Source organism: Mustela nigripes, chromosome 17, assembly GCF_022355385.1.
Source record: "Mustela nigripes isolate SB6536 chromosome 17, MUSNIG.SB6536, whole genome shotgun sequence".
Taxonomy (NCBI): Eukaryota; Metazoa; Chordata; class Mammalia; order Carnivora; family Mustelidae; genus Mustela; species Mustela nigripes.
The window spans coordinates 41,149,150-41,174,496 of record NC_081573.1 but is presented as its reverse complement, the minus strand read 5'-3'; the positions used below and the strand labels follow the sequence as shown (position 1 = coordinate 41,174,496).

At 44.1% G+C, this 25,347-nt stretch overlaps 1 protein-coding gene across 4 annotated transcripts in view; it reads left to right on the top strand.

The window, feature by feature from the left end:
- CMTM4 (CKLF like MARVEL transmembrane domain containing 4) overlaps positions 1 to 25,347 on the top strand; it is a 73,674-nt gene that overhangs the window by 7,671 nt on the left and 40,656 nt on the right. The gene's annotated exons all lie outside the window — the stretch shown is intronic.

Sequence of the window (25,347 nt, the reverse complement as noted above, 5' to 3'; positions counted from 1 at the left end):
AGAGGAAACAGGCTCCCTGCTGAGCAGCTGAGCAGAGAGCCCGATGCGGGACACAGTCCCAGGACCCTGAGATCATGACCTGAGCCAAAGGCAGAGGCTTAATCCACTGAGGCACCCAGGCATCCCAAAACCTTTATTTTTAAAGATTTGATTTATTGGGGCACTTGGGTGGCTCAGTGGGTTAAGGCCTCTGCCTTCAGCTCAGGTCATGATCTCAGGGTCCTGGGATCGAGCCCCGCATCAGGCTCTCTGCTTGGTGAAGGGTCTGCTTCCTCCTCTCTCCTCTCTCTCTGCCTGCCTCTCTGCCTACTTGTGATCTGTCTGTCAAATAAATAAATAAAATCTTTAAAAAATATATATTTTTTTTTGAGAGGGGGAGAGAGAGAGAGAGAGTAAAAATGAGGGAGCAAGAGCACAAGAGTAGGGGGAGAAAGAAGCAGACTGACTCCCCACTGGGCGTGGAGCCCTTTGCGGGACTTGATACCATGACTCAATCCCTGGACCCTGGCTGGGATCATGACCTGAGCTGAAGGCAGACGTGTAACGGACTGAGCCACCCAGGCATCCCCTGACCATAACTTACTTTTAACTTGACTTTAACTTACTTTTACCTACTTTGTAATTTGGAGGCCCTCAGGGAGAATGATTCACACAATACAGAACTGTTAAAGAATCTAAAAGCTTGAACATTTTTTCAGTAGCTTTTCCTGTTTAAAAAAAAAAAAAAAGGAAGGAAGGATTCTGCATGATAGCAGGCACTTGATCTATTTAATGTATTTGCTAAAGGCAAAATTTCTTTCATTTGAGAGGAATTTACCCTCATTCTATTCGTTGAAATGTCATATGTGTTTGTAACATGCTATAGCATGGTGACTATTGTTAATAATCCTATATTACATATTTGAAAGTTGTAAGGGAGTCTATATTAATAGTTGTCATTACAAGAAAAAAATTTTATAGCTGTGGATGATAACACATATTAACTAGAATTATTGTGGTGATCACCTCCCAGTATAAACAAATACTGAATCATTGTTGTACACCTGAAACTGATAAATTGTTAAATGTCAGTTATATCACCATTTAAAAAAACTGTAACAGGGGAACCTGGGTGGCTCAGTAGGTTAAAGCCTCAGCCTTCGGCTCAGGTTGTGATCTCGGGGTCCTGGGATGGAGCCCCGCATTCCGCTCTCTGCTCAGCAGGGAGCCCGCTTCCTCTCTTTCTCTGCCTGCCTCTCTTCCTACTTGTGATCTCTGTCTTTGTCAAATAAATAAATAAAATCTTAAAAAAAAAAAAAACTGTAGCAGATAGGAAATGAGGAAAAAAGAAACCTTAGTATGACAGAGCAAATGAAAAGATGTTTGGAGTTTTTCTCTCCCAAAGGCTTAATGGGATCATGATTTCCAATTTTTGGCTATTTAAGAAGAATGTTCAGTAAATGTCCTGCACTCTTCTTTTGATTTGTTACTACTTTTTGTTACATTTCAAGGAATGCTTTTTATTAGATCAAAGGACAATGCCATTAAATTTCTGAGCATTAAAGAATTGTGGTGCTGGTCAGCATTTCTGTACAATATGCCTGAAGGTCCCAGTTTATTCCAGGTCTCCAGTGTGCCTAACCTCAAGTACTTACCAGTGGGGAACGGTGAGCTCCATAAGACCTTCTGGCTCCTCCGGGGTCACAGGGCAAAATCACTTCTTCCTTGACAGCCTTGGAGGAGGACCTTTTTTCCTAACTGGAAAGCAGGAAGAGCCTTTCCCAGGTCATGCATGGCCCTGCAGAGGATGCTGAGGGGAGACAGACCGGGAATGTATGCGCACTGCCCAGTCCGTGATGCCCCTCCCTCCTGGTAAAACGGATGTCTGCTTGGGTGCTCAAGAGAGGCCTATTTCCAGCCTGGGGGAGTTCGAAGACACCTGAGCTACAGCACGTGCAGGTCCCGCCCCCTAAAGGGCTGAGGTCTGTGTGGCAGCTGAGGCTGTTGGTTTTGGAAGGTGGACCGGCTAGCTCCACAAGCTCTTGGAATAACCCACAGTGCCAGCATTCGGGCCTGACCCCCACCGCTGCTGTCAGTGCCTCTCTCTCCTCATTGCTCGAAGTAGCCTCAGATCCTTTTGTAGGATGATGTCCGACTTCTATGGACAGTCCAGTTGTTTGTTCGAGAATAGAGCTGTACTCCAAGGCCCCTGACTGTGATCACAGATTCTGAATTTTCCCAGATGGTCCCCGTGTGCTGTGTGCTGTGTCATCAGATGATGCATAAGTACATCTGAAGTTAAAAAAATAATGATACAACTTTAAATTATGAAATATTCCAAGCATTGAAATTATAGTGATTCATACAACAAGTACCCATGTACTCACAGTGTGTCCCGATATTGTTGTTTGGAAAATGAGATTATCCCCGGGGGACGGGGAGAGACAGGCTGTGTGTGCGCCAGAAGTAAAAAGCAGGGCGAGAGGAGCTGGGGTCTGGATTCATTAGCGAGGTGGGACTCCAGAGAGCCCAGGGGGAAGGAGATTAGACCCGGAGAGGTAGAGAATGAGAGAACAAGGCACCCCCAGAGGAGGGGATGGCCTCAGCCTTGTGTGTGGTGGCGGAAAGCCAATTTAAACTTTCAAAGGCCCCGTTCAAAGTGGTCCAGGACTGGGAGCAGGCCTGCAGCTGGCTGAAGAAGGGGCAGATGAGTGGAAGGGGCCGGGATTTAGAGAGCAACACCTCCTTTGGGAAATCCTGCTTTATTTTTAAGCAGTTGAACTTCTTGATGGGGAGGATTCTTGGTGTGGAAGATTCTCACTTGAAGTGAGGTCCGATGTTCATGGTGGTCTTGTCTCCAGACATTAAATGGTGGGGTCCATCCCTGGTTTTCAGAGTGGGGTCCTCTGGGAGCCCTAGAGTTTATTAATGCAGAAATAAGGAGATTGAGAGACTGTGGTGCAAGGTGCATTCTATTTCCAAAAGTCCAGTGTAGCTACATTAACTAGTAATCAGGCCACTTTCTTCTTTGGCTGGAATTTTAACGGTACTGATGATTTTATGTTGATCAGAAGCTTTGATTGACGTTTTGAGTAACATACTCCTGCCTTCGAGTCTTTGCATTTGAGATTTATTCTTGTGTCCTCCACTCCCTGCCCCCTTCCCCCAAAATGTCACTTGGCTCTGTTCTTCAGCACCGTTGTTGTTCTGTTCTGCTCCAAAGAGACCATCCCTGACCCCCCTGTGTAAAGTAGGACACCCCCATCCCCACTCTTGATCCCCTCTTCCTGCTTCATTTTTCTTCATAGTTTTTACCACCAGACTAGAACCTCAGCTCGATGAGAGCAGACATGTTGTGTGTTAAGTTTCCTGCTATGTCCCTGGGGTCTGAAACGGTGCCTGGCCATCGTAAGGCCCTGGGCAGCCAGTTGACTATGCATCTCTGTTTAGTAAAAGAGAGAAAAATAAAGGGGGATTACTTAAGGGAGCTTATAAGGTCAAACTGTTGGAAAACATAGGATCTTGGAGGAAAAAGTAACCTATATTTGTGTACTTAGAAATAAGCTTCTGGACTCAGCTCTGAGTGGAAAATATTGGGGAGAAAAGTATGGAAACAAAATGCCACTGTAATTCTTCTTTTCTTTTTATAAACTGTGAGTTTTAGAAGGGTATCTACTGCTACTAGGAAACAGAAGCTTTTGCTTAGAAGGCAGATTTTTGTAAAAGGAGGGGAAACCATAAGAGGCCTCGCCAAGCTTTTTGCTTGGGAAAGTGTAAGATGAAAACCAGGGATTCTCCGATTATTGTCGAAGTTGTCTGCTTTCTGATTAACATGTTAAGAGAGAGGATCGCTCAGGATCTGCCAAGCTGGCATCTTTGAGAGCTCTCAGAGCAGACGCTTAACATGTATAAAGAAAAAGTTGCAACCAGGATTGAGGCTGAGGGTTCTAGTGGTTGTCTTTATAAAGACTTTTGGAAATAAAAGAACAGCAGTTCATGGGGCCTGGGAAGGGAAGCCTCGATCTTCTGGAGGCTGGAGGGGGCTGGAAGGAAATACAGGAACCCAGAATTTTGTCTCTGAGCACTTCAAATAATTGGCTAAATTTGGGAATTATATGGGTTAATAAACACTTAAAATGTTCAGAGTTCAATCAGATGTGGATAGTTTTGGATGGCTTCTTTTTTACCACTACAGTTTGATGGCTGGCACAGTGGAAGCCTTCATTTTTGTGGTTTCCCGTTGATCCCAGCGCAGCTATGAAAAACAGTTTAAGGCTAAAAGATTTTTGTGCCAATAAACAAAACAAAACAAAACAAAACAACAACAACAACAACAACCCAAGCCCCAGGAGCAAGGGCTGTCCCAGCGGTAGTTGCTGCTTTAGCTCGCATGGTTGGTCTCAACCGTTTTTGGTCCAAACCCCGTACGTGTGTGTCCTTTAAGAGTTGGCTGAATGACTTGAGAGTTAGATCAAGATCAGAAGCTAAATGGTAAAGGTTCTAACGTATTCTTCCCTTTAAAAAAAAATCTGTACGTGTTTGAAACCCTCCGCTGGGTCAGCTGCTGTTACACATGAACAGGACAAAAATCCTTGCCTCCGATGGGTGCTTGGTTGGCTTGGGAGTGAGGGTGTGGTGTTGGTGGGAAAGCACACAAACCATTGTTACCACCAGAGCCAAGGGTGCTCTCCTAGGGGCCAGGGACAGCGTGGCAAGGAAGCCCTTGCCCCTGGGAAAGGGGCCGTCACATGTCGAGTGGTGAACAGCCAGTGGCTGGCGTAAGGTGTGCTGTGTCCCGTGGAGGAGAAATACACCAGGTGCTGGGAGTTGGGGGACAGGTAAGGAAGAGGGGTAAACCCAGGCAGAGTTGTGGAAGGAGGGAAAAGGGCCTGATTTGTGAGGCCGGTGAATTTGGATTTTTCTGGAAGACATGGGGAGCAGTTGGAGCTGAGGCCGCCTGGAATGTGGGTTGTACGAAACTGAGATACGCGTTAAGTACTAAATACACACCAGATGATGAAGCTGTGACCGGAAGAGAGGGAGTGTAAAACATCTCCGTTTTTTATATTAATCACATGTCGAAATAATACTTTGGATATAGTTGGGTAAATATACTCGGAAAATTCTGTTTCTTTTTACTCCTTAAAAGGTCTGGCTACTAAAAAAAATATAAAATCACTTACGTGGTTCTCATGTTTCTCTTGGCTGTTGCTGGGTTAAAGGGGGCGAGGACGGATGGTTTTGAGGTGGATGCGAGAACAGCCTGCCTGACGGGCTCTCAGGTGAGAGCGGGAGACCCAGCGGGTCTTCTGGCAGTGGTAGTGGGAAGGATGTGACAAATGCGATTTATAGGTGGCGGTTAGGTTTTATTATAGTCCTTGTTTTTATTTTACATTATATTCAATTCACTCTCAGCCAGAAAACGACTGAAGCTGACATTTATTGTGCCTCTACTATGTGCCAGACTGCGGAGTGTTACACACGTGTTCTCTCCTGTAATGCCCGCAGCCGTCCTCTGAGGCAGATGCTTTCTAGAGGAGAAAACAGGCTCTTTGGTATCACTAACTCGCTCATGGTCCCCACGGCTACGGGGTGGGGAGCCCGGCAGCCAGCCTGCAGAGACCACACCCGGGACCCCCTTAAGGGGGTTTCTATAACCACAAGGCAGGTTTTGAGCCTTGCTCCAACGACCTGCGTCTTTCTCGTCCTATGGGGACTTAGAGGATTTCAGTTTCTCCTCTTCATCTCGCCCTGCTCCTGGTAGGTCTGCCAGCCTCAAGAGCCCTTCTGGCTCCCGAAAGTTCCACAGCGAAGGGGTCACATCTGTCAGAGTCTGGAGAGGTGCTGGTTTCATTGTAAAGGGGAGACTCTCAGTCCTTCTCTACTGGCTCCTCGAATTGCCAGTGAAATTTAAGAATTTCTAGATCAGAGCCAGTGAAAGTCTTGAGGAAACTGGAGGCTGCCAGCTGGTGGAAGAGGGGCAGAGAGGTGAAAATTGCGGCTTGATTGTCCTGTTCCCCTTGAGCCAGCGCCTCAAAGTATGTGGCTTTGAAGGAACTGTTGGCCTCTGGAACCTGTTTTTCCCTTTGTAGAACAGCTACTGCACAATATTGGCCTCCATTTGGGCTTTAGCTTGTTTATGGGCCTTATAAGATAGTTTTTAAAGGATAAAGTCAGAACTCTCGTACAAATACAAAAAAATTTATTAATTAATGATGGGACTAGTAAGATTAAACCCGTAAGATTACAATGTGTTGGAAGGAGAAGTCAAGACATTTGCACGGAAAGAGTATGTGTGCATCCCCCCCCCCCCCCCCCCCCGCCCCCGCCAGCGCCAACACAGATACACACTCACCATAAAATGAATTTCGAATACATGCCACTTTGGCTTTAAGGAGGGTCACTTGTCTCTCCACCAGAAGATTAATTTGCCTGTCTACAGACAAGAATCCTTTGCACTGCTTATCAGTTTCGTACAACTTAACAGAGTTGCAGAGTATCTCAAAGGTCCTAAAAGGCACAAATCCCACAGAATCAGGTAACTTGGAAAGTTATGTTCTAACAAGGCCCCTTCTTGTATTAAAGATACTCAGTAACCCTTTTTGGTCCATTTCAAAGTCTTTGAGAGTTGATTCTGAGATGTGGGCTATCTGGAGAGGGCCCCTGTGGGCTGCGTTTTCGTGCGTGTTAGGCCCTCCCGGTTTCACTTGTGCCTTTCACTTGTCCTCTGCTCCACCCGCTGTGCTGTTGGGTGGCTGGAAGAGGCCCGCCATGGCTTTCTGTACCCCAGTCTGGATTTCTCTGTTGTTTTCTTGCTTCTCCCTGGTCACTTTTCCTTCCCAGAAAGAGGTCTTGACCACCTACACTTAGGGCCATGCCCTTTAGTCCTCCTCAGCCTGGTCTTCAGGGGCCTGAGTCAGGCCAGAAGGGCAGGGAATACAGGTAAGGGAACCACCAGCCGCCTCGGGGTTGGCGTGAGGTTGGACGGAAAGGGCCTCGCGTGGAACCTGGCCGAGGGAAGTGCCTGCTGAGTGCTGCTGTTATCCTTCTCGCCCCTGGGTCCTGGCTCCTCTGCTGGGTCTGTTTCATTTCAGGGTCTGTCGACCTAGATCAGGCGCCTCATCCTGGCTGGAAGCTCCGCGTTCTCCCGCAGTAACACACGGACCCTGCAAGGGCGCTGCAGCCCTTTGCCCAGCCAGAAGGTACCTGGGCAAGGAGTGGGCCGGGGTGAGGCAGGGTCATCCTCTTCTCTCTTTGCTCTCCCCCAGCTTTCTTCCTCTGGTCCTGCCGGGCCCATTCTGGGTTTTCTTGGTTCCAGTTTGTGTCCTGGGATGGAACACCAGCTTACACTCCATGTGGTCCTCCCTCTCTGGACCCCCTCCTCCCTTCCTTCCTCTCCTTTCTCTCTCTCTCTCTCTCTTTTTTTTTTTTTTTTTTTTAAGATTTTATTTATTTATTTGACAGACAAAAATCACAAGTAGGCAGAGAGGCAGCCTAGAGAGGAAGGGAAGCAGTCTCCCTGTTGAGCAGAGAGCCCTATGCAGGGCTCGATCCTAGGACCCTGGGATCATGACCTGAGCCAAAGACAGAGGCTTTAACCCACTGAGCCACCCAGGGGCCCCCTCTTTCCTTTAAAACAATGTACTTATTTGAGGAAAAGAGTGCGCATGAGCAGCAGGAGCAGAGGGAGAGGGAGAGTGAATTTCAAACAGACTTGATGAGCTCAGCTCAGAGCCCAAGGCAAGGCTTAGTCTCATGACCCTGACATCACAACCTGAACTGAAACCAAGAGTTGGACACTTAACCAACCGTGCCACCCAGGTGCCCTTCTGGCTATTATTTTTTTTTAAGATTTTTATTTATTTATTTGACAGACAGAGATCACAAGTAGGCAGAGAGGCAGGCCGAGAACGAGAGAGGAAGGGAAGCAGGCTCCCTGTTGAGCAGAGAGCCCAACTCAGGGCTCGATCCCAGGATCCTGAGACCATGACCTGAGCCGAAGGCAGAGGCTTAACCCACTGAGCCACCCAGGCACCCCCCCTTCTGGCTTTTTAAAAAAATTTTTTAAATTTACTTTTTCAAGTGTTATTTATTTAAGTAATCGCTATACTCAGGGAGAGGGGCTCAAACTCACAACCCAGAGTGGGCTGGGGTGAGGCAAGCCTCTCTGACTGAGCCAGCCGGGCGTCCCTGGGTTTTCTGGCTTCCTGAATAGATTCGGGTATACTTACAGTTAATTGTCCTAAGGCCGTAAACACCTGCAAGGCAGAGACCCAGGTTGCTCCTGTTCAGTTTTCACAGTAGCAAACACTTGGCTGCTGGGTAAGCACTTCCTGTTCATCCAAGTTCAGTTTGATCTATTAGCGAGTCTAGAACCAGCCCCAGATCCAGGAAGAAAAAAACAGCTAATTCACGTTGAGGATATGTCTTCACCTGCTGTACAAAATCCCATATATTGGGTAGCTTTAATAATAGTAGTTTTGTTGCTCATAGTATTGGAGGCTGGGCCAAGGTCCCTGCGAGGTAAGCGTCATTCTGAGGTCACTTCTCTTGGCTTGCTCACATGGCCTCTCCCTGCATGCAAGGAGAGAGGCATTTCTCTCCCTCTTTTTTTTTTTTTTTTTTTTTCTATTTCTCTTCCTCCTCTTTACAAGGGCACTAACCTCATCACGCCAGCTCTGTCCTTAGGACTTCATTCAACCCTAATTACCTCCCAAGGGCTCCCTTGCCAGATACCATCATTACCATATGAATTGGAGAGGGGGGGATAGACTTAAGTCTGTAGCCAGGTGAGATCACGGTATAAATCAATAGTGGAGGTCCAAGATGGCTCAAGAGATTCAGAAAATTCTTGAGATTCAGAAAATCTCAGAATTTTGGGTGCCTGGGTAGCTCAGTCGATAAGTGTCTGCCTTTGGCTTATGTCATGATCCCAAGGTCCTGGGATCAAGCCCTGCATCGGGTTGGTTCTCTGCTCAGCAGGGACCCTGCTTCTCCCTCTGCCACTCCCCTAGCTTGTGTTCCCTCTCTCGCTGTGTCTTTCTCTGTCAAATAAATAAAATCTTAAAAAAAAAAAAGTCAGAATTTTATACTAGGAGGAAACTTAAAGCCATTCATGTATGCCCCTCCTTTGTTTTATGGGTAATGAATCTGACCCCTAAAGAAGCTGTGGCTTGCCTGTGGCTACCCAGTTTGTTGGTGGTCCTGGACCCTGAGATTTAGGCTGGAATTCTTAGTTGCTTCTCTTCTGTGAAGACAGCTGTGGAACGGCTCTGAATTCAGATCATCTTTCTTACGATTATGGGGAGAGAGGATGAGTAGTAAATATCCTTGGGTGCTTCCTAGGGCATTACTGTAGTAAAGACCATATAGAACAGATCAGGTCTTTGGCTGTAATGTTGGGTGGTAAGTGCAGTTGTCTGACCAGCCCAGGCAGGGGGCTCAAGTGAGCATCCTGGGGTGGCCAGTTGACTCGGGGGCCCTAAAGTTTGGATTATAACAGAACCCAAATGTTGGTAGAAATAAAGTTGCCTTTTTGTCCCTTCATCTCTCTGATAATAAATTGAGATCAATATAATTTGCTAACAGGTTGGTCTGTCTTCTTGTAGAGTATGGTTTTGGAGCTGAAACTGGGAACACAGACCCCATTTGTTCCAGGGGAGTAGATCCGGATGGCTCTCTGCACAGTCCTGACACAGCGTGGTGACGGTGGAGGGGGGCTGAGGCCGTTACAGGGATGGCGGTGCCCAGGCTGGTGGCGGTGGGCTGGCTGGGGAGACACTACAGATGCCGTGTCTGCACCAGATGATGCTTTGGGAAAGCTTCAGCTGTTGGGGCGTGACTTTGGGGGCCCAAGGGGTTGCCACTCAGATGAGTGAGACCCACAGTGACCAGTTGCCAGATGGAGGGAAGCCTGCGGGTGTCCTGTATGGTCAGTGTTTTGTGCAGCCCCTCCTTTTTGTCTGCTTCCACAGAATTCTCTAGGAGCCCTGCAGTTCTTTTTTGTTTTTTGATGGACTGTAAAATCTACCATTGTGTCTCAGACCAGATCAGTATAAATGAAAATAAAGTTAAAAAATTTTTTTTTAAATTCTACCTATTTGCAACAGTAAGCTTCTTTTTTTCCCTTTCTTCCTTCCTTTTTCCAATTTATTTATTTGAGAGAGAAAGAGAGTCTGTCCCAAGCACACTCCATGCTGAGCACAGAGCCAGACACAGGGCTTGATCCCACAACCGTAAGATCACCCCCTGAGCAGACACCAAGAGTCGGTCCCTTCACCGACTGCAGTAGAAAACATCTTACTGCTGAACACACAGATGATTAGGGTCCGGCAGCTATAGGATTTAGCCGGAGTGGTTCAGCAGCGTTAGTGTCCTAGAGGGACATGGAAAGTCTTCATCGTCCTGCTGTGTCCAGAGCTACTTTGTACAGTTGGGCAGGTTGTGTGCTGCACGGCAGGTCTGACTGGGAGGGTGAGGGGGTGCTGAGGTCCAGCCTGCATGCTGCTCTTGGCCCGGCACATGGCCGGCGCTGGGCTGTGTCCACTGGGAGGAAGGGTTGCCTCCTCCACTTCATCAGCCCTGGTGTGTGTGTTCCATTTTTAACTCACTGTTCCCTTACCGAGCCAGGCCCACCCAGACTGGGCTCCGTCTCTAACCGGCACAGAGGTACGGATGCGGCAGCTTGTGTCCTCGGTACTTAATTGGGAAACAAACTGGCAACATGGCTTAGCTGTGATGTTAAGCTAGATAGGAAAGTGTATTTTTAAATAAGACCAAATAAAGCAAAAAAATTGTAAACTTGCAATTTAATTTTCCAGGTAGAGTATTTTAAACAGATTTATTTTGAATTAACAAGCATGTGCGTGTGCCGGGCCTCTCAGCACCTTATGTGGGCCTCTGGGGGGTGTGCGGATGACGATGTATTTAATACCACGTGACTGAATGAAGACAGGTACAGGAGTAATTCACTGACTCACTTGGACAAGAGCTCCGATGTCGTTGAAATTAAGAGCTTTCAGTCCCGCTCAGAGCATCTGTCAGACACTTGATGGTGTGTGATGGGTCATGGGGGTTGGTGCGGATAACTGGATGGGACTTTCCCCCCATTGGGGTGTGTGCACTGGGCTGCCTATGTGACCAGCTGGGTGGGCTGCTCCCGAGGCTGAGCCCATCCCTGCGGCCTTGGTCAGCTCTTAGTTCTTTGGGGTTTGCTGCGGGACAGGTAAGCCAGGCCTTGGGGGGAGCCCTGGGAGGGCCAAGCCGTAGGGCCTCACGAATCTTGGGAGTTTAACTTGAGCGGAGTGTATGGGACTAAGCGTTTCTTTCTCGCTGCCCAGTCAAGGGCCTCCCATGGCTCCTAGGCTACAGAGGGCCCGTGTCCTCTCTTCGTAGAATGGACTGTGGACTAACCACATCTGAAAGAGGACTGGGCTCTGCCCAGATTCATGCTGGTCCCATTCTAACCTGAGACTGCCAAGTGCTTCATCCCCTGCCACTGGGGGCTGTTTGGGGATGGATAATCTGTCCCTTGGACTTGTATCTGGCAGGAGCTTATGAGCATGGACTAACTTGGCCTGAGGACTTGGGGGCAAACACTTGGCGGGGGCCAGGGGCCATGACCCCCACTGTGGAGGGCGGCATCTGGCGCTGTGTCTGTCTCACAGAGCCAAGGACCAGCAAGAATCCCAGGAGCAGGTCTGGTCCAGGACCTGAGAGGAAGTGGAACACCCGGTGAGGGAAGGTAGTTTTCCTAATAAAAGTGAATGCTCTGGTTGCTTCCAAGAAGAGAAAATTGGCTGAAGAAAACACTGTTTTAAAGTAAGGAGACTGCAAGGAAGAGTCTGTGAAAACCCTTGTTGCCTCGCTCGCTCGCAGAGGGAAACACCATTTTGGGCTGTAAGGAATGCCGGAGTGAGAGGCCCTATGGAACAAACGCATTTCGCTGTTCAACAGCAGCCCATGAGTGCGGGACAACACTCGACTCTGCAGGGTGACACCTCGGTGTTTTCTGGAAATGATTGCCTCACCCCAAGAATAGCTCTTAAAGGTCAGAAGAAGCATGAAAGAACGCTTAGGAAAGTGTAGTCGTGTTGTTTTCTGATAAAGCTATAGCTGTACATATTAGAAGTATATTCTGAGAGGTTATTTATTTTATGGTATTTATTCTTTAAACTCTATACCCACCATGGGGCTTGAACTCATGACCGTGAGATCAAGAGTCGTGTACTTCAGTGACTGAGCCAGCCAGGTGCCCCAAGTCTGATAGGCTGTGGAAAATGTTCATCCCAGGTCTGTCTGCTCTCTTGGCCACCAGCTGACTGAATTACAGGCTGAATTACAGGTCTGATTGGCCTGATTCCCACTGACTTTATTTGGGTGGCGTTTTCCCAGCCAGGCCAGATTAGAGGTGCCTGGCCAGCCTGTGGACTGGCTGCCCAAGGGTCAGGCGTCCACCCCTATCGTGTATTCAGGATCCTGAGCGTGATACCCCTGTGCAAGGAGCAGCCTGGGATCACTTCTCCTAGGGGAGGGGAGAGGGATGGATTAGGGAAGGTATCAGTGAGCAGGGACAGCTCTTTTCCTATGAGACTACAGTTAACTCTCCGTCACACGCCGTCCTTCAACTCTCCTTCCTTCATACCTCTTCCAAATTGCGTGATCTCCCCCTGGGTCCACTCCCCTGCCTTTTTCCCATGTCAGCATCCATTCTGCTTGCTCACCATCACTCATGGGCCTCCCTCCATCTGAACACCATTATCACTGGCCTGATTTCTTCCCCCTTCTTCATATACAAACACCAGAGAAGGCATTTCTCTTGCAAAGGCTGCTTCTTTTTTTTTTTTTTTTCTTAAATATTTTATTTATTTATTTGTCAAAGAAAGAGACAGCCAGAGAGGGAACACAAGCAAGGGGAGTGGAAACTGGAAATGTTGAATTATGTGAAATGTTTTTTCTGCAGCCGTTGACATAATCATGACCTGAGCTGAAGGCAGATGCTTAATGACTGGGCCACCCCGTGCCCAATGACTGAGCCACCCAGGTGCTCCTTGAGAAGCCTTCTATATTTCTGTTCTTCATTCTCCAGCCACCCATCTGATAAAGTGTCTTTTGGGATCTGGTACTATGTGTGGCTTACAAAGCTCCTTTATGTCAAGAAGCACACAGTGTTAAGTCATATGTAAATAGATCTGTAATATAAATACCACATTTTTTAAAAAAGATTTTTATTTATTTATTTGACAGAGAGAGATCACAAGTAGGCAGAGAGGCAGGCAGAGAGAGAGGGGGAAGCAGGCTCCCCCGCTGAGCAGAGAGCCCGATGCGGGGCTCGATTCCAGGACCCTGAGATCATGAACTGAGCCGAAGGCAGAGGCCTAAACCACTGAGCCACCCAGGTGCCCCTAAATACCACATTTTAAACTTGATTTCTGTTTTCCAAAGTGGAAAAAACTTATTTTCTTATTTTAAAGGTATTTTGTATTTGTTGTTTTATTTTTAAATTTTATTCATTTTTTTTTTAAAGATTTTATTTATTTATTTGTCAGAGAGCAAATGAGAGCGAGCACAGGCAGACAGAGTGGAAGGCAGAGCCAGAGGGAGAAGCAGGCTCCCTGCGGAGCAAGGAGCCCGATGTGGGACTGGATCCCAGGATGCTGGGATCATTACCTGAGCTGAGCTGCTTAATCAACTGAGCCACCCAGGTGTCCCCGTATTTGTTGTTTTTAAAAAAAAAAAGATCAGGGGCGTCTGAGTGGCTCAGTCCATTAAGCATCTGCCTTTGGCTCAGGTCATGAATCAGGGGTCCTGGGATCGCGCCCCACGTTGGGCTCCCTGCTCAGCAAGGAGTTTACTTCTCCTTTGCCCTCTGCTCCCCCTCCCCTGCTTGTGCTCTCTTTCTCAAATATATGCAATCTTTTTAAAAAACACATAAATAAAATTTCAGAAGATCAGATACAGAAAAATGAGCAAAAGAAGTAAAAATCACCAGTATTCTATTCAGTCAGTTATAAAGAATTTCCATTAGCAGGTATATATTGTAGAAATGGGATACTAGGGACGCCTGGGTGGCTCAGTTGGTTAAGCAGCTGCCTTCGGCTCAGGTCATGATCCCAGCGTCCTGGGATCGAGTCCCACATCGGGCTCCTTGCTCAGCAGGGAGCCTGCTTCTCCCTCTGCCTCTACCTGCCATTCTGTCTGCCTGTGCTCACTCTCTCCCCCCCTCTCTCTCTGATAAATAAAAAAAAAAAAAAAAAAAAAGAAATGGGATACTATACATGCAGTTCTGTAACTTGCTTTTGGATATATTTATAATTCCAAAAAATACCCTGCTTGAATATTTAAACTATGAACATTGAACACTGTGTCCCGAAAGCTAGCATCTGAGCGTGCTTCCTTACGCTTTAGACTGTCTCTGCTCGGACCTGTCCAGTAGACTCTGGCTTGCTTTTTGGTTGCCATTTTGGAAATTGATCTGTTTCATTCTTTTTTTTAATGGATTTTTTAGAAAGGTGTTTTGTTTATTTATTTGCAGTCAAATGCTCTACCACTGAGCTATAGCCCCTTGTTTATTTATTTGAATGGGGCTGCAGAGGGAGAGGGAGAGGCAGACTCCACACTGAGTAGGGAGCCCGATGCAGGTCTTGATTCCAGGACCCTAGGATTATGACCTGAGACAAAGGCAGGCACGTAACTGACTGAGCCACCTAGAAACCCCTTAATTAAAAAAAATAAAAAAGATTTTATTTATTTATTTGAGAGAGATTGGGGCCAGGGGTGGAGGACAGAGGAAGAGGGAGAAGCAGACCCCCTTGCTGAGAAGGAACCCCAACATGGGACTTGATCCCAGGACCCTGGGACCATGACCCCAGCCAAAGGCAGGTACTTAACTGACTGAGCCACCCAGGTGGTCTAATCTGTTTCTTTCTTAAAATTATTTTTGTTTCATTTAATGACTGAATGGCAAGATTGAAGGCTTTTACTCTGTATTTGAATCTGGAAGAACAGCATTTAAAGGCTAATTTAGAATTTGTCATATTATGGTTTTGAGCTAAATCAGCAAGAAAATATTTAATTAGGGAGCACACACCATTTTCTTAGTGCATAAGAAAACTGACAGAAGTTGAGCTCTGGAGGTCTGGGCACGTGCCAAGGATTTTGGTGGTCTCCACGTGTTCTGTTTTTTCAATTAAAATACACTGAAATGAACTTCTTGGTGTACAGTTCTGTGATTTTTTAAAAAACAGATATATACATTGACGTAACAACTACTGTAATTAGGGCACAGCGGTGTCACCAGCCCACAAAAGTTTCATGCTCTTTGCAGTCACACCCAGCCCTCCACAGCCATTCATCTGTCCCGCATCACTGTACTTTCGTCTTTTCCAAAATGTCATAGAAGTGAAATCACCAAGTATGCCACCTTTTGAAACTGTCACTCAGGGTAATACACTCGAGATGTGTTCATGTCGTGTTTGTTATTATTTTTATTTATTTATTTGAGAGAGAAAGAGAGAGAGAGAGAACACAAGCAGGGGAGTGGCAGGCAGAGGGAGAAGCAGGCTCCCTGCTGAGCAAGATGCCCGATCCGGGACTCGATTCCAGGACCCTGGGATCATGACCTGAGCCAAAGGCAGATGCTTAATGATTGAGCCACCCAGGCGCCCCTCATCTTGTGTTTGAATTATAGTTCATTCCGTGAACAGTTTTCCATTGTAAGTATGTTACCACAGTTTCTTTATTCATTTATGTGTTGAAGGACATTTGAGTTGTCAGTTTTATGAATGGAGCTGCTGTAAACATTCATAGATGGTTTTTGTGTGCACATAGGTTTTTATTTCGCTGGGGTTGGTACCTGGGAGTGGAATTGCTGATCTTAAATTAAGTGTGTGTTTAACTAAGAAACAACCATGGGGTTATCCCGAGTAACTGTATCATTTTGCCCTCTCTGGGCGATGAGGAGTGTTCCAGTTGCTCTGTATTCTGGCCAGCACTTGGTATTCTGTATTCTGGCCAGCACCTCCCCCCTTTTTCTTTTAAGCCAGTGTGATAGGTGTGTTGTGACCTCTTATGGTGGTTTTAATTTACATTTCCCTAAATGGCTAATGATGTCAAGCATCTTGGGTTTTTTTGTGGTCTGTATATTCTTTTCGGTGAAAAATCTGTTCAGGTCTTTTTTTTTTTTTTAAGATTTTATTTATTTATTTGACAGAGAGATTACAAGTAGGCAGAGAGGCAGGCAGAGAGAGAGAGGAGGAAGCAGGCTCCCTGCTGAGCAGAGAGCCCGATGCGGGACTCCATCCCAGGACCCTGAGATCATGACCTGAGCTGAAGGCAGCGGCTTAACCCACTGAGCCACCCAAGGCGCCCAAAATCTGTTCAGGTCTTAATGCCCATTTTTAACTGGACGCTTTCTTTTCTTTCTTTCTTTTCTTTTCTTTTTTTTTAAGATTTTATTCACTTATTTGACAGAGAGAGAGAGCACAAGCAGGGGAAGCAGCAGAGGGAGAGGGAGAAGCAGGCTTCTGCCAAGCAGGGAGCCCGATGCAGGGGTGCGATCTCGGGACGCTGGGATCATGGCCTGAGCTGAAGGCAGACGCTTAACTCACTGATGTTTAACCACTGCCCAGGTGTCCTGACAATGTATTTTCTGTTGAATTTTGAGAATTCTTTATATACTTTAGATAGAAGACCTTTGTTAGATACATGACTTGTAAATATTTTAACTCATTGTTTTCTTCTCATTCTCTTAACAGTGCCTTTTACAGAACAAGCTTTTAGTTTTGATGAGACTTGGTTTGTCAGTTGTTTCTCATGGACTGTGCTTCAGGTGTCCTATCTAAGAATTAATTTTAGGTCATGAAGATTTTTTCCATTGTTTTCTTCTAAGAAATAGTTTCATGTTTTACATTTAGAGTTAGTTTTTATGCCAGGTGAAAAATGTAGATTGATGTTCATCTATGTGCCTATTGGTATAAAGCTGTTCAAATACTGTCTGTTGAAAGGGCGGTTCTGTGTCCTTGAACTGCCTTCCCACCTTTGTCAAAAATCACTTGGCTCTGTTTTGTTTCTGGGCTCTTGGCTCAGTTCCATTGATTTGTGTGGGTGTCCTTGCATCAATATTACGGTGTCTTGTTTACTGTAGCTTTGTAGTAATTCTTTTTTTCTTTTTTTTTTAGAGATTTTATTTATTTGAGAGCGAGAGAACGAGAGCGCCAGAGCACTAGAGTGAACGCAGGTTTGGGGGAGGGGCTGCCGGAGAGGGAGAAGCAGATTCCCCTCTGAGCAGGGAGCCTGATGTGATCTTGGGACTCCATCCCAGGACCTCAGGATCGCAACCTGAGCTGAAAGCAGACGCTTAAGTGACTGAGCCATGCAGGCATCCCTATAGTAATTCTTTTTTTTTTTTTTTTTAAATCATTTTTTTTTTTTTTAAAGATTTTATTTATTTATTTGACAGAGAGAAATCACAAGTAGATGGAGAGGCAGGCAGAGAGAGAGAGAGGGAAGCAGGCTCTCTGCTGAGCAGAGAGCCCGATGCGGGACTCGATCCCAGGACTCTGAGATCATGACCTGAGCCGAAGGCAGCGGCTTAACCCACTGAGCCACCCAGGCGCCCCCCTATAGTAATTCTTACATCAGGTAGTGTGTGGATCCTCTGCCTTAGTTCTTTTTCAAAATCGTTGTCACTATTTATATTCTATATAAATTTTATAATCAACTTGTTTCTATCTATTAAAAAAAATATTGCTGGGATTTTGGGATTGTGTTAAATGTACAGATGAATTTGTGGGGAATGGGCATTGTCACTATTTCGAACCTTCCAGTCCATGGATGCAGTCTGTCTGTCCACTTATTTAGGTCACCTTTGATTGCTTTCTTCGTAGTTTCATAGTTTTCAGTATGTGGATCCTGCATACAATCTGTTAGATTCCTACGTAAGTGCTTCATTCTTTTTAGCTCTTGTAACTGATACAGATTTTTGTTGCTGTTGTTTTAATCTTGGTTTCTGGTGATAAATTGCTAGGATACATAAATATGATTGACTTTTGTGTGTTGACCTTGGACCTTACAACTGGGCTAGCTCACTCAGTTGTAGGAACGTCTTGAGAGATTCCCATGGGATGGTCTGCATAGACAGTCATGCCATCTGCACATAGGGACAGTTGTTCTTTCTTTCCAGTCTGTATGCCTTCTATTTATTTTTCCTGCACTGGCTAGCAATACCAGTACAATGTTGAGTATGCGTGGTGAGAGTAGAGATTGTTGCTTCGGTCCCCTTAGGGAGAAAGCATTCATTTTCACCACTAAGCATGTTAACTGTAGATTTTGAGTAGATGCCCTTTTTTTGGGTTGAGGAAGTTCCCTTTTCTTCCTGGTTTGCTGGCAGCGTTTCTCATGAATGAATGTTGAATTATGTGAAATGTTTTTTCTGCAGCCATTGACATAATCATGTGTTTTTTGTTATTTAAGCTGTTAATATGATGGATTACATCTGTTGATTTTTGAAAATTGTACCAGTCGTTTATTCTTGGATTAAGTCACAATTGGTTGTGATGTACTATTCTTTTTACAAATTGCTGGATTTGATTTCCTAGTATTTTGCTAAGGATTTTTGTGTCTCTGTTCATGAGGAATAGAGGTCTAGTTATCTTTCCTTGAACTGTCTTTGACTGTTATCAAGGTAATGCCGGCCTTATAAAATGAGGTGGGAAGTATTCCTTCCTCTTCTATTTGCTGGGAGAGATTTTTGTAGAGTTCGCATTCTGTTTTTGACGTTTGGTAGAATTTGACGGTGAAATCATCTGGGCCTGGAGTTTCATTTTTTAGAAGATTTTTAAACTACTAATCCAATTTATTTGATAGATATTAGACTATTTAAGTTCTCTTTTATTTCCTGGGTGAGGTTTGGTAGTTTGTGGCTATTCTAAAATTGGTTCCCTGTCACTGTCAGACTTTGTGTATTGATTTGTTTGTTGTATTTCTGTATTACTCATTTAGTGTTTGTGGGGGTTCAGAGGTATATCTTCTTTTTTAATTCATGGTAGTTGGTAGATGTTGTCCTCATTTTCCTTCCTGTAACCATCTGGCTAATGAACTAAACCAGTTCTTTTTGTTTCAGTGGTATTTCCCTGTTTTTCATTTTAGTGATTTTTAACTCTTTAGTATTTCCTTTCTCCTATTCACCTTACGATTTCTTTGCTCTAGGAAAAGTTTCTTAAGGTGTGATTCTTAAGGTGGAAATTTAGATTGTTGATTTGAGAGCTCTGTTCTTTCTAAGATCAGCATCTCACAAGTTTTTGATATGCTGTACTGTCATTTTCATCCAGTTCAAAATATTTTCTAATTTCTCCTGAGACTTCCTCTGTGACACATCAGTTATTCAAGAATATGTTGTTTAGGGATGTCTGGGTGGCTCAGTGGGTTAAGCCTCTGCCTTTGGTTCAGGTCATGATCTCAGGGTCCTGGGATTGAGTCCCACATTGGGCTCTCTGCTCGGTGGGTAGCCTGCTCCCCCCTCCCCCGTCTCTCTGCCTGCTTGTGATATCTCTCTCCCTCTGTCAAATAAATAAATAAAAATCTTAAAAAAAAAAAGAATATGTTGTTTAATTACCGAGTGTTTGGAGATTTTTCCAGTTTTTGTTGCATTATTAATTTCTAGTTTAGTTCTGTTACAGTCAGAGAACATACTTGATGCAATTTTGTTTTTTAAAGTTGAGTTATAGTTGCATACTTTATGCAGTTTTGATGCTTTCAAATGCAGTAAGGTATGTTTTCTGATCCAGGAAACAGTTGGTCATGATGTTCTAAGTGTGCCTGTGAAGTTTGTGTCCTCTCCTCTTGACAGGTGACATACTCTGGAATTTGTTAGATTCAGGTGGTTGGTGGTATTTTTCAGTAATTCTCTGTATATTTTAAAAATTGTGATAGAATATACATACCATAAAAGTTACTGTTAAAACCATTTTTAAAAGTGCAGTCCAGTAGTGTTAAGTACATTCACATGATTGTACAAGCAATCGCTAACACTTATTTGTCTTGCAAAACTGAAACTCTACACCCAGTAAACATTTGCCTGTTTCCCTCTCTCTTAGGTTCTGGCAACTGCCATTCTGCTTTCTGTTGGAATCATGTAATATTTATTTTTTTGTGGCTGGCTTATTTCACTTGGCATAATGCCTTCAGTGTTCATCCATATTGTAGCATATCTCAGAATTTCCTTCCTTTTTATGGCTAAATAATAGTCCATTGTATGCATATATCACATTTTAGTTATCCGTTCATCTGTCAGTGGGCCTTTGGGTTGCTTCCATCTTTTGGGTATTGTGAATAATGCTGTGAGGAACATGGGTATGCAGATAACTTTTTCAGACCCTGCTTTTAATTTTTTTGGATATATTCACAACATTGGAATTGCTGGGTCATGCAGTAATTCTATGTAAAAATTTCTGAGGAGCCACCATACTTTTTTCCATAGTGGCTACATGGTTTTGTGTTCTCAGCAGTGCTCAGGAGTTCCATTTCTCCACATTCTCACCAACACTCATCACTTCTTCTTCTTCTTTTTAAGATATATATATTTTTTTATTTGAGAGAGAGAAAGAGAGAGAGTCCTCAAGCAGACCCCCCCCCCCCCCGAGCATGGAGCCCAAAGTGGGACTCAGTCCTAGGACCCTGAGATATGAACTGAGCTGAAATCAAGAGACGGCTGCTTAAGGGACTGAGCCCTCCAGGCGCCCCAAGACTTGGGGTCTGTATTTTTTTTCTGTATTTTTTTTTTGTTGGATAGTAGTCATCCTGATGGATAGGAGATGATACCTTACTGTGGTTTTGATTTATATTTCTTTAATGATTAGTGATGTTAAATATCTTTTCATGTACTTGGTGGCCATTTGTATATCTTTGGAGAAATATGTCTGTTTAAGTCCTTGGCCCATTTTTTAATCTGGTTGGTTGTTATTGTTGAGTTATGGGGATTCTTTATATATTCTGGATATTAACCCCTTATCAGAGACACAATTTGCAGATATTTTCTCCCATTTTCTAGGTTGTCTCTTTACTCTGTAAATTATGTCCTCTGATGTACGGAAGTTTAAAATTTTGCTGTAGTTCAATTTATCTGTTTTTACTTTTGTTTCCTGTGCTTTTGTTGTTATATGCTAGAAATCATTGCTAAATCCAATGTCATGAAGCTTTTCACCTGTGCTTTCTTTTAAGAGTTTTATTGTTTTAGGTCTTCTGTTTCACTCTTTGATCCATCTTTCTTCTATATTCTTGCTGATTATTTTGTCTGCTACTTCTGTCAGTTATGGAACAAGGAATGCTGAGGTCTTCAACTGTATTTGTTATTTCTTCTCTCATTTGGATCAGTGTTTGCTTCATGTATTTTGAAGCTCTTTTATTGTATACATATTTAGGATTATTACCCCTTTTTAGTGAATTGAAGCTTGTATTTTTTATATAATTTCTCATTTTATCCCTGGTAATTTTCTATGCTCTGAGTGTCCTTTGGTATTAATATACTATTCCAACTTCTCTTATTGGTGTTTGTATGGTGTATGTTTTTTCATCATTTCCCTTCTAACCTACTTACATCATTATATTTGAAGTGAGTTTCTTAAAGACGGCATGTAGTTGGATCCTGTTTTTTAGTCCATCTGACAGTGTCCATCTTTAATTGGTATGTGTGTAGACTACTTACATTTAGTGTTATTAATATGTTTTGATTCAGGCCTACCATTTTAAAATTTATTTTCTGTGTGTTCCCTTTGTTCTTGGTTCCTTGGTTTTCCCTTTCCTCTCCTCTTTTGGATTATTTGGATATTTGCTAGTATCCCATTATATTTGATATGCTGGGTTTTGACCGTGTATGTCTTTCAGTAGTTTTGTAAAGTGTTTGCCTTAAGAATTACTTTATAGCATTTCACAGTCTAATTATAATTACTATTTTACTACTTTAGGTAAAGTACAGAAACCTTACCATAACATGGGTTCATTTGCCTCTTGACTCCCTTCCCTCATTTTAGTTGTCATAGACCCTGAAATCCCATCAAACAGTGTTAGAAATTTTGCTCTCAAACATCATACGTATTTTAAAGAACTTGAGAGGAGAAAATTGTCCATTGTATTTACCCAGGTTTTTACCATTTCTGTTGCTCTGCTTTCATTCCGGACATTCCAGGTTTTCCTCTGGGATCCATTCTGTCTGATGATTTGAAATTTTAGCATTTCATTTAGAGCAGGTCTGCTGGCTATGAATTCTCTTAATTCTTTTTCTAAGAATGTCTTTTTTTTTTTTTTTTAAGAGTTCTAATTTTTATTTGACAGAGAGATAATGAGAGAGGGAGCATAAGCCGGGGCGAATGGGAGAGGGAGAAGCAGATTCCCCACTGAGCAGGGAAGCTGATGTGATGATGGGGCTCGATCACAGGACCCTGGGCTCATGGCCTGAGCCGAAGGCAGATGCTTAATGACTAAGTCACCCAGGCGCCCCTAAGAATGTCTTTATTTCACCTTTAAACCTGAAGGATAGTTTTGCTGGATATAGAACTTCTCAGTACTTTAAAAATGCTATTCCTTTTCTTTCTGGCCCCCATGGTTTCTGATGATAAATTTGCATCATTCAAATCATTGTTTGACTACGTAGAATGCATCTTTTTTCTCTGGCTGATTTTAGGACTTTTTTCCATAGTTTTCAGCAGTTTGGTTTATGATGCATCCAGGCACAGACTTCTTTTATTTTTTGTTTAGGATTTGCTGAGCTTCTTGAATCTTTAAATTTATGTCTTTTGTCAAATATGGGGATTTGTCTGGCATTATTTCTCCAAATGCTTCTTTCTTTTTCATGTTTTTTTTTTTTTTTTCTTTTTTTTTCTCCTCTCCTTTTGGGATGCCAGTGACAGAAATAAGTAGACCTTTTGGTATTATGCCATAGATCCCTGAGGTTCTCTGCAAGTTATTTTACTTGATCAGCTCCATTCTGCTTTTTAGCCCATCCATTGAGTTTTTTTAATTTTGGATATTGTTCTATAAATTTGCACTTGCTTCTTCTTCTTCTTCTTCTTCTTCTTCTTCTTCTTTTTTTAAGATTTTATTTATTTATTAGCCTGCACACATAAGCATGAGTGTGGGAAATGACAGAGGATCAAGACAATCTTCAAGCAGAGTCTTTCCTGGTTGAGCGTGGGGCCTGACACCAGGCTGGATATTATGACCCATGAGATCACAACCTGAACTGAAGCCAAGAGTTGGATGCTTAACTGACTGAGCCACCCCAGTGCCCTTGGTTCTTTATATCTCAGTTTCTTTGCTGAGACTTTCTTTCTTTTTTTGTTTCAGATGTACTCATCCGTCCTTTTTCCTTGGATTATTTTTACTACAGCTGCTTTGTAACCTGATAATTCCAGCACTGTGTCATTTCAGCATTGGCATCTGTTGATTCCCTTTTTTCATGTGATTTGAGATTTTCCTGGTTCTTTGTATGCCAAGTAATTTTGGATTATATCATGGACATTTGATTATTATGTTTTGAGACTCTGGTCTTGTTTAAATCCTGTGAAGAATGTTGATCTTTGTTTTGTTTGCTTTAGAAGGCCATCAGCCTGCTTGGATTTGGGTGGCAAGCCAGCCTTCTGTGGGGTTGAGGATTCTATGTCAGTTCTGTTTCAGAGCCTTTGTGATGCTATTTGGATGGTCCCCTTATGTGTGCTGTCCAGGGGTCAGTCTCAGAGCTGTGCGGTGACCTGTCCCATAGTTCGGTTCTGAAAGTCTTCACTGTGCTGCTTAAGGTCAGGTCTACACATGTCCAGTTTGGAGTGAGCCCCCAAGTTTATGAGCGACTGATGGATCGCTTTCCCTTTCTGCTAGTTCCAGTTCCCCTTTTCACCCCCTTCTTTAGACATGTGTCCAGAAGCTGGCATGTTAGTTGCTATTGTCCTGTTTTCATGGCTGTGCCCATGCCCAGTAGCAAGCAGTAGGAGGACTGGGACAGGGAAAGGAAGTCGGACTCCCTCTTGGAATTCTGCTTCCTTAGATCATATGGGAAGAGTCTCCTTGGTCAAAATTTAGGGCGTCTGCGGGCTTCTGCTGCTGCAGCTGCTTCTGTCGCTTCACGCTCGCCTGGGGTCTGGAATAGGAGAGTGAAGTAAAAAAAAATTTTTTTTAAGGAAAATTAAAAACAGGATTTCCCACCAATATTTATAGTATTAAATAGAATGCCCTCGACCACTTCTCTAGCCAGAACTGGCGGGATTGGCCTAGAGCTCTCTCTCTCCATACCTGGTTCCCTTTTCTGAGTTTGAGGTTGCCTTGAGTCCAAGTTGGGCAATACTGAGAGGAAAAATAGGAAACTGGCTGCTGGTTCAGTGAACTCTGAATTCTGGTCTGCTTCCCTCACCTGCCTACTACTGTTTAGTTTTAAGTGTCCTGAAGGAGCTGCTCCGTGCACTGTTTCCAGATTTTACAGCTGCCTTCAGTTGGAGAGACGGGGTGCACTGTACTTAATCCATTAGCTGGAACAGGAATTCCCAAATTGTGATATTTGGAAGCTTTTTAATTTGTTTTTCTTTCTTTCTTTTTTTAGGATTTATTTATTTATTTTAGAGGGGGATAGATATGCATGTGAGCAGGGATGAAGAGTAGAGGGAGAGAGTATCTCAAGCTGACTCCCCATGACTTGGTCTCATGACCTTGAGATTGTGACCTGAGCCAAAACCAGAAGTCAGATGCTTAACCAGCTGAGCCACCCAGGTGTCTACATTTTCTATAGCAAATAGGCTTTTGGCTTGTATGCTGCAGGGACCTTAGTCTGCTGAGGCTAGAGAGAAATTGTAGTGCTGTGGTGTTTTTCTTTTTCTATTTATTTTTGTTTTAGAAGTAAGGAAATATTTAAAATACTGCTCTGGATCTTCCTGGCATGTGCAGGGAATCACAAAAATACACTTTTTTTTTTTTTTTTAAAGTAAGCTCCAGGGGCACCTAGTGGCTCAGTTGGTTAAGCATCTGCCTTCGGCTCAGGTCATGATCTCAGGAGTCCTGGGATCGAGCCCCACATCGGCCACTTGCTCGGTGGGGAGTCTGCTTCTCCTCCTTTTGCCCCTCCCCACACTCATGCTCACTCTCTCGCTCTCAAATAAGTAAATAAAATCTTTTTTAAAAAAATAAAGTAAGGGATGCCAGGGTGGCTCAGTTGGTTAAGCAGCTGCCTTTGGCTCAGGTCATGATCCCAGCGTCCTGGGATCGAGTCCCACATCGGGCTCCTTGCTCAGCAGGGAGCCTGCTTCTCCCTCTGCCTCTGCCTGCCATTCTGTCTCGCTCTCCCTCTCTCTCTCTGATAAATAAATAAAATCTTAAAAAAAAAAAAATAAAGTA